This window comes from Oncorhynchus mykiss, unplaced genomic scaffold (genome assembly GCF_013265735.2).
Source record: "Oncorhynchus mykiss isolate Arlee unplaced genomic scaffold, USDA_OmykA_1.1 un_scaffold_164, whole genome shotgun sequence".
NCBI classification, from domain to species: domain Eukaryota; kingdom Metazoa; phylum Chordata; class Actinopteri; order Salmoniformes; family Salmonidae; genus Oncorhynchus; species Oncorhynchus mykiss.
The window spans coordinates 478,869-488,006 of NW_023493668.1; the positions used below are offsets into that span (position 1 = coordinate 478,869).

General features: G+C 45.9%; 1 non-coding gene across 1 annotated transcript; it reads right to left on the reverse strand.

The window, feature by feature from the left end:
* Nucleotides 1–4,724: 4,724 nt before the first annotated feature.
* On the reverse strand, nt 4,725–4,915 carry LOC118947574. The gene has a single exon (XR_005041812.1). It is a non-coding gene; the product is annotated as a U2 spliceosomal RNA (small nuclear RNA).
* Between the last annotated feature and the right edge of the window lie 4,223 nt (nt 4,916–9,138).

Consider the following 9,138-nt stretch of genomic DNA (forward strand, 5'->3'; position numbering starts at 1 on the left):
CTAGTATTGTCTGGAGCCAACAACAACAACAACACACAAAAATAGGCTTTTACATAAAATAGTTTTTGTTGTTGTCCTGAAAGCAGCCACCGAGCACCACATTACCTTAGCATATTTAGGAAAATGTTCTGGCTATGGACGGAATATTATAGACGCTACGATAGCCAGCAATGCATGTTAAAAGGCCTTTTCACACTGCATTGTTCTTAACCACAGGCTATCTAAGAATGGCTCTGGGCTAGTTTATACATTTTTTAAAAAGCTTTAAATCAAATTGTATTTAATTTGTTATCAGGAATCAAATCAGATGTATATGAAATAGTTTGGTGCAATATGCATTAAAAAGGAGAGTAATTGCCCATAATTCTGCACCTTTCGGTAGTTGATCATCATGATTTAGTGACTGCAAAGAACATTTATGGATCTACTGGGATTTTCAAAAGAGACTAACTTTCTGTTTTGTCTGCTCTTGCACTCCAGAGATACGTACAGATGGGTTCATATTTTTGCGTACAGTTGTGTTATGTTGATGAATGTATTTGCAATTTTGACGGTACAATATATTTTTTATGAATGTTTTTATGTGTTTAAAAGACAACTACATTTTCGAAATGCATTTACTGTTTTGCAAAAGTTGTGTGTCTTGTGGACTCTGTTTTGAAAATCGACAACATTGTTCCAAAGAAATGCTTGTATGTGATTGAGAGAAACTAATACATACAGACAGTTGCTTGTGAGACAGTCCATGTTACCAGTACATGACTTTAGCATAACTGATGAGGGCACCCGCAGACATTTGCTGAGAGAACGTGACCTGACGCTGGCCTTGGCAGTGGAGACATGCCGTGCAGCAGAGCTTACTGATATACGGATAAGGTCCATGGAGCTAGAAAGGCAACATATGGACAATGTCAATGCTACATTCAGGCAGCCAGTAAAGAAATTCCCCTTTGCCACAGCTAATGCTAATACTACAGCCAACTCTGCAGTAGACAACCCCAATACATGCCGATATTGTGGCATTTCTCATGGACGAGGAAAAGAACACTGCCCAGCCTATGGAAAAATATGAAAATCCTGTGGTACAGCTAATCTCTTCGCAAGGGTCTGCATGAAAAGCAAGAGAAAGGAGGGTAAAGTGCACTCCATGGAAACAAACACAGATGAAGGGAACGACAGCACAGAGGATGTATATGCTAGCGAGTGCATAGGGGCAGTGAGAGCAAAAGGACAAAAGTGGTTTGTCACTCTGCTACTTAATAATAAACCACAGCAATGCCAGCTAGATTCAGGGGCCACATGCAACGTTATGAGCCTTAAAGACAAAAGGAGGCTCGCGCCCAGAGACAAACTCACAGAGTAGCACCAAGCTGAAACTGTATTCAGGCCAGTTCATGACCTCTTTAGGCCTGTTTGTGACAGAGTGTGTTTTACGTGGCCAGAAATACACCCTTGAATTTGAAATAGTTGAGGCTAGTCAACAGCCATTACTGTCAGGTTCTACATGCGAGTGCCTTGGGCTTATTAACTTCACCATCCCAGCTGATCATAACATTATAGACAAAGTCCAGGCTGGGCCCCTGAGCAAGGAGACACTCCTAAGCAAGTACCATGATGTCTTCAACGCACCGGTCGAGTCAGTTCCCGGGGAAGTCCACTTTGAGTTGGACGCAGCAATCCAGCCTGTCCAGTGTGCACCCCGCAATGTACCAGTGGCCATTAAAGCAGCTACGAAGGCTCAGCTTGACAAATACGAAGCAGATGGCCACATCATATCCGTCACCGAGCCTACAGACTGGATAAGTAATATGGTTATCGTCAAGAAACCAGACAAGCTACGGATATGCATTGATCCTAAACACCTCAACCGGGCTCTGCGACGTTCACATTACATTATGCCCACGTTGGAGGACGTTCTTTACAAGCTCCCAAAGGCCAGAGTCTTCACGCTCGTGGATGCCAGAGATGCCTTCCTGCAGTGCAAGCTCGACGAGCCCAGCAGTTACATGACCACCTTTTGGACACCCTGGGGCAGGAAGAGGTGGTTAAAGCTTCCGTTTGGTGTCTCTGTGGCTCCAGAGGTGTATCAGCGGAAACAGCATGAGCTGTTGATGGGGCTCAGTGGCGTGGAACCCATAGCAGATGGCATCCTCGTAGTGGGCTGTGGGGACAGTGATGAGGAGGCAGAATGTGACCATGACGCCAAGCTGCTGGCCCTGATGGTCAGATGCAGACAGGTCAAGCTAAGGCTAAGCATAAAAAAGCGTAATTTTACAGTGCCAGAGGTCCGCTTTCATGGGCACATCTTGTCCTCCACCGGATTGAAGGTGGATCCTGAAAAAGTGAAGGCTGTCTTGGAAATGCCCCACCCATCTGACGTGAAGGCAGTGCAGCGCTTCGTCGGATTCGTCACCTACCTGGCCAAATTCTTACCGCGGCTCTCTGAAGTGTGTGAGCCACTAAGGAGGCTCATGGACAAGGACACCATCTGGCATTGGCTCCCAAAACATGACGCAGCGGTGAGGGAAATAAAACAACTGGTCACCCAGACACCTGTACTGCGATACTACAATGTGTCGAAACCTGTCAGAGTGACTCAAGCCAGTATGGACTTGGCTGTTGCCTCATGCAGGAGGGCCAGCCTGTGGCATTCGCCTCTAGGGCACTCACCCCAACAGAGCAGAACTATGCCCAGATAGAGAAGGAGTGCCTCAGCATTGTGTTTGCATGCCAACGCTTCCACCACTACCTGTACGGGCAGATCACAAGCCCCTTATTGCTCTATTCAGCAAGCCTCTTCTGAATGCCCCAAAACGACTGCAGAGCATGCTACTGGCCCTACAAAACTGCAACCTCAAGGTGGTGTATAAGCCAGGGCCAGAGATATATGTGAGTGACACGCTCAGCAGGGCTACTGCATCAGGCACTCACACGCGCTCCATGCATGAACAACACGCAGTGTGCAGCTTACAAACAGAGCAAGTGGATGTTGAACACATCAACCAGGCTGACTACCTCAATGTTACGGACCAGCGCCTTATACAAATCAGAGAGCACACAGACAGGGATGAGCAACTCCAGGCATTGAGGTCTGTGATTCTGATGGGCTGGCCCGACTGCAAGGAAGAAACTGCTTTAGCCGTCAGAGGACATTGGCCAGTCAAAGAGGAGCTCAGTGTTCAAAACGGAGTAATATTCAAGTGTCAGAGAGTCGTTATTCCCCGGTCTCTGCGCCCTGAGATGTTGGCACGCGTGCACTCAAGTCACATAGGAGGTGAGGCCTGTTACAGACAAGCACGTGACACACTGTATTGGCCAGGAATGCAGAGTGAAATCAAAGACTATGTCAGTAAATGCACAGTCTGCAATGAATATGCCATTGAGCAACAGAGAGAGACGATGATGTCCCACGAGCTACCGATGCGCCCCTGGCAGATAGTAAGTCTAGATCTCTTCCAGCACAGTGGCAAAGACTTTCTGCTCGTAGTCGATCATTACTCAGACTTTTGGGAGATTGACCTCCTCCCCGACCTCTCAGCAGAGACAACGATCAAACGCTGCAAGGCTCAGTTTGCCTATATGGCCAGCCAGATAGGGTAATTCCAGACAATGGACCCCAATTCTCCGGAGTTGAGTTCCGAAAATTTGCTGCAGAATGGGAATTCGAGCACGTCACTACACCCAAAAGCTAATGGGAAGGCGGAGTCCGCAGTAAAAATCGCAAAGAACCTCTGCAAAAAGGCTCTGCGAGAGGGCAAAGATGCCTGGAAAGCAATCCTGCAGTGGCGCAATACCCCGACAGAAGGCATGGATAGCAGCCCGGCACAGCTACGTCACAGAAGACAGGTCTCCAAGTACATCTACGACAAATCAGCAAAAGACTTACCTGAGCTCAGGGTGGGTGAAACGATGCGAATGAAGCCACTACCAGGGGACCGGACAGGCCTCTGGAGACTCGGATCCTGTGTACAGAAAGTTGCACCACGCTCCTACTTGGTCGAAGTGAATGGATCAATGTATCGTCGTAACAGGGTTGACCTTCGGATTACTGAGCCAGCACCTATTCAGAACCCTGATGGCCAAAGGGTTCGCATGACAAAAGACAGAACCCCAGCAAGTCACATGGGGCCTGAGGCACTGGGCGAAGAGCCAGGGGATCACAGGTCGGCCGCTCCCTCGCCCATCAATTCTCCCCTTAGACGTTCAGGTGACACGCCTGTGCGGGAACCCGCAGTCCTCGCAGACAAGCCCCCTGTCTTTTCACGCTGCGGGCGTCTGGGCCAGCCACCAAAAATACTTAATCTGTAGGTTTCCCATCAGGGATTGTTGACAGACAGAGATTAAAGTGAAGAGAATATCAAAATGTGTTATTGTTACCTGAGAAAAATAAATAAATAATACTAAACTGTTAATGTTGGAAATTGTTACTAGGTTTGCTTTGTTAGTGAATTGACACCTCCTGTCCTATTTTATTAAATGGAAGATGTTATGGGTGTAAGATGGCACAGTGATGCCATCTGTTGGTAAATGTTCATTACTGCAACTCTTGTGTTTTACCGGGGTGCTTGAGATACCCGGATGTGTTGTGATGTACTGAACAAGACTGGTCACTCGCATCAATGCCTATGTCTCGTCATTTAACGTTCAATGTGCTCAATGTGAAAATACAATATAGACCAACGAAGCAACTTTGTTTCCTCTGTCTGATTTCTCTTTACAATGAAAGGGGGTGCACCGTTCCTGGAGGTACTGCAATACCAGGTCGATGCGTGGAGTGGACGGAGCAAGCCCCTATTCCATCTCCCTATTCCAAAAATCAATTTAATATATGGCCCCCAGATAGGGGACGTATCAGATATTAAACTGATAAGAACAGATACTACACTTGATCTTAGCCAAAAGGCCGAGAAGCGATACCTGCAATGGTTTCGGGACGAAGTGGCCGTTCTCCGACACGTCAAATTCGACTAAGGTTACACCAAAATGAGCACTGTATGCTTTTTGTTTTCCATAAAAAATATAATGCTTTAAATAAATGGTGGCATGGATGGGGAGTTGATCAACGCCAGGAATAACCACGTTTGACTGTTACAATGTAACACATGTAGGTTCTAAGATGACGTGGTCATCCGCCCTCCAATCAGAAATGAGAGAACACGTTAACCTGAGCAACAGCTAAATTGGAATAATAATATATTACGTGTGGGGAGGGGGGGATGGGGGGCAATTTGGAGATAATAATATTGACATAACATTTGATCTTGTATCAAGTATATCTGGTAGCATTGCTGCCACAAACGAACTGAAGCAATTGTCCACTTGGTGGCGCCAGAGTTCCACCGACCGTCACTTTTTCCTGGTTGTCCTGTGTGGTACAGAAAACTGCATTTCAATGTTGAACGAATTGACTTCAGGACATCGTCAACGAAAATAACGTGAACAATAAAAATAGCCTGTCTTTTTTTGTATCTGTCTGTAGAGCCTTGAATGATAAGTCCATTGTGAGAAGGCCTTCATAAAGTGTCCCTCCTAAATTACTAGAGGCCAAACTTCAAAGATGTCTATGGCACTGGACTGCAGTAAGAGAGCTAAGGAGCGGATGGTCCTGGCTGCCTAAACGTTTCCTCCACATAATAAACTAAGAAACATGGCACTTTGGAGGCTTACTTTTATAATTAGACTTACTCAGTCACTATAACTAACTTCATAAAATGCCATTAGGCCTAATGAAGATACTATATATGTAAGTTACTTGATTGGTGTCTTGTGAATCCACCTGTATGCGCATTAAGGTTGAATATTTCCCCGGTATTATACGATAATAAATCACTTTTCTCCCAGGTAACCTGGTAGTTTCCACCAAAACTTGGAAGTGTCATTCAAAAGCATTATAACGCATATAAATGTCTGGATTTGATGAGAGCTTTGATTCAGCATGAACATTCTAATCTGATGCTACCTGAGCCTGATGAGACCAATATTAACCACATTTAATGAACCCTACATTAACCACATTTAATGAGCCGAAGCACAAATTATTGTACTGTTATCCATTAGGTCCACCAGGACCTCACATGACTGTGAAACATTGTTGTGTTGTAACTTTAATTTATGACGTTCACCACACTATTCAGTGATATATTTTTGCAATGGGAAGTAATAGCTGGTTTGTTAATTGAATTTTGTTAATGAAATAGTTGTGCTATTGTATTGTTCTGACTTCATGGGGCCGACTGGAGTGAATGTCATCGTTCACAGTGTCATCAAAAAGCTCCTCCTTCACTAGAACGGCCCGACTACAGACTATATAATGTCGGGCGCATTAAGTGATGCTATGTTTTCTGTTATTTTTATGATTTTATAGTTTGACACAACGTATTGGAAGATTTTTGGTCCCTCTGAAAGCCGAGGTCCTATAGTCACGGTTCACCACTGGATCTATGTGAAGGCTTCCATTAAAACTGTCCAGGTCCAGTCTGTCCAGTTTCTGCTAGTGCACGTACCACATGGCCACATTATTCAGCCTTGTTTGACTCATGGATGATCTAAGCCATGTCTTAAGCCTCCCCGGGGCACTAAAACTCCTCTCAGCCTCGACAGAGGAGGCAGGGACCACCAGCAGACGCCTTACTAAAGCTTCCACCTGACTGAAGAGACCTTTCACCTCTGGCACCATTTCCCCAATAATGCCAGCAACATCTGAGCTCATTTGATATGTATAATTATTCCCAAACATGGCCAGCTGCACCTGCAGAAGTCTTGAATTCAATTCAGGATGGATATGGGCTGAGTATTCACTGTGTCCAAGGTGTTGTAGAACTGGGCTCTGTACAGACTGGGCATCTGGATGGATATGGGCTGAGTATTCACTGTGTCCAAGGTGTTGTAGAACTGGGCATCTGGATGGATATGGGCTGAGTATTCACTGTGTCTAAGGTGTTGTAGAACTGGGCTCTGTACAGACTGGGCATCTGGATGGATATGGGCTGAGTATTCACTGTGTCCAAGGTGTTGTAGAACTGGGCATCTGGATGGATATGGGCTGAGTATTCACTGTGTCCAAGGTGTTGTAGAACTGGGCATCAGGATGGATATGGGCTGAGTATTCACTGTGTCCAAGGTGTTGTAGAACTGGGCATCAGGATGGATATGGGCTGAGTATTCACTGTGTCCAAGGTGTTGTAGAACTGGGCATCAGGATGGATATGGGCTGAGTATTCACTGTGTCCAAGGTGTTGTAGAACTGGGCATCTGGATGGATATGGGCTGAGTATTCACTGTGTCCAAGGTGTTGTAGAACTGGGCATCTGGATGGATATGGGCTGAGTATTCACTGTGTCTAAGGTGTTGTAGAACTGGGCTCTGTACAGACTGGGCATCAGGATGGATATGGGCTGAGTATTCACTGTGTCCAAGGTGTTGTAGAACTGGGCTCTGTACAGACTGGGCATCAGGATGGATGTGGGCTGAGTATTCACTGTGTCCAAGGTGTTGTAGAACTGGGCTCTGTACAGACTGGGCATCAGGATGGATGTGGGCTGAGTATTCACTGTGTCCAAGGTGTTGTAGAACTGGGCATCTGGATGGATATGGGCTGAGTATTCACTGTGTCCAAGGTGTTGTAGAACTGGGCTCTGTACAGACTGGGCATCTGGATGGATGTGGGCTGAGTATTCACTGGGCTGCAGCCTGACCGGTGTAACGCTTTGAAAGTTTGCGGATGTGAGGCATCTGAATAGGTTGTTGGTCCAACTTTGTCGCCATAGCAGCTGCTTTTGCGAACATGACATCAAAGTGCTCCCCCGTTCGCTTGTCCTGCATGTGTCACCTTCTGACCTGAGATCTTTTGTTATGTCTTTGTTTTAGTATGGTCAGGGCGTGAGTTGGGTGGGTTGTCTATGTTCCTTTTTCTAGGTTTTGGGACTTCTGTGTTTATTATACATTTACACATTATTGAACAATTAGATTTTATTTATTTTCTTTTTAACTAGTAAACCAACACATTCTGAACAGTTATAGTTTTAAGCAGTGTATTGGTAGTAAACATGCTACCTAACTGATCAACAATTATAGATACAAGCTAATAACAAGGTATATATGCTATCTTATTGAACAAGCAGCTTAACTCAAATAATGTGTGTGCTAGGCATCTCTCTCCAGGTTGTTGTGCTGCTTGGCTGGCTAGCTGCTCCATGGTTTCCTCCAGATATGGCCACTGTTCTCCAAGTTGTTGTGCTGCTTGGCTGGCTAGCTGCTCCATGGTTTCCTCCAGATATTGCCACTGTTCTCCAGGTTGTTGTGCTGCTTGGCTGGCTAGCTGCTCCATGGTTTCCTCCAGATATGGCCACTGTTCTCCAGGTTGTTGTGCTGCTTGGCTGGCTAGCTGCTCCATGGTTTCCACCAGATATTGCCACTGTTCTCCAGGTTGTTGTGCTGCTTGGCTGGCTAGCTGCTCCATGGTTTCCTCCAGATATGACCACTGTTCTCCAGGTTGTTGTGCTGCTTGGCTGGCTAGCTGCTCCATGGTTTCCTCCAGATATTGCCACTGTTCTCGTACGTACTGTAAATATGATGAATCATAGATTGGCAAGGAAATCCTTCTCATCTTCCCTGTCCAACTGCATTGTCACGGAGCTGGAACCAGCAGGATGCAGAGGCCTTGAAGCTGTACGCTGCTGTGGTGCCAAACTGCTGCAGAACTTCACTTGGTAGTTTATGCTGGTAACAGGTATCACCAGCCAGCTTCAGTCCATACAGCACCAGGAGTAGAAACTACCCAAATACAGGTGAGCCAAGCTTGTAGCATCATACCCAAGAAGACTCAAGGCTGTAATCGCTGCCAAAGGTGCTTCAACAAAGTACTGAGTAAAGGGTCTGAATACTTAGATCAAACTTTGTCACATGCACCGAATACAAGTGTAGACCTTACTGTGAAATGCTGACTGACAAGTCCTTAACCAACAGTGTAGACCTTCCTGTGAAATGCTGACTGACAAGCCCTTAACCAACAGTGTAGACCTTACTGTGAAATGCTGACTGACAAGCCCTTAACCAACAGTGTAGACCTTACTGTGAAATGCTGACTGACAAGCCCTTAACCAACAGTGTAGACCTTACTGTGAAATGCTGACTGACAAG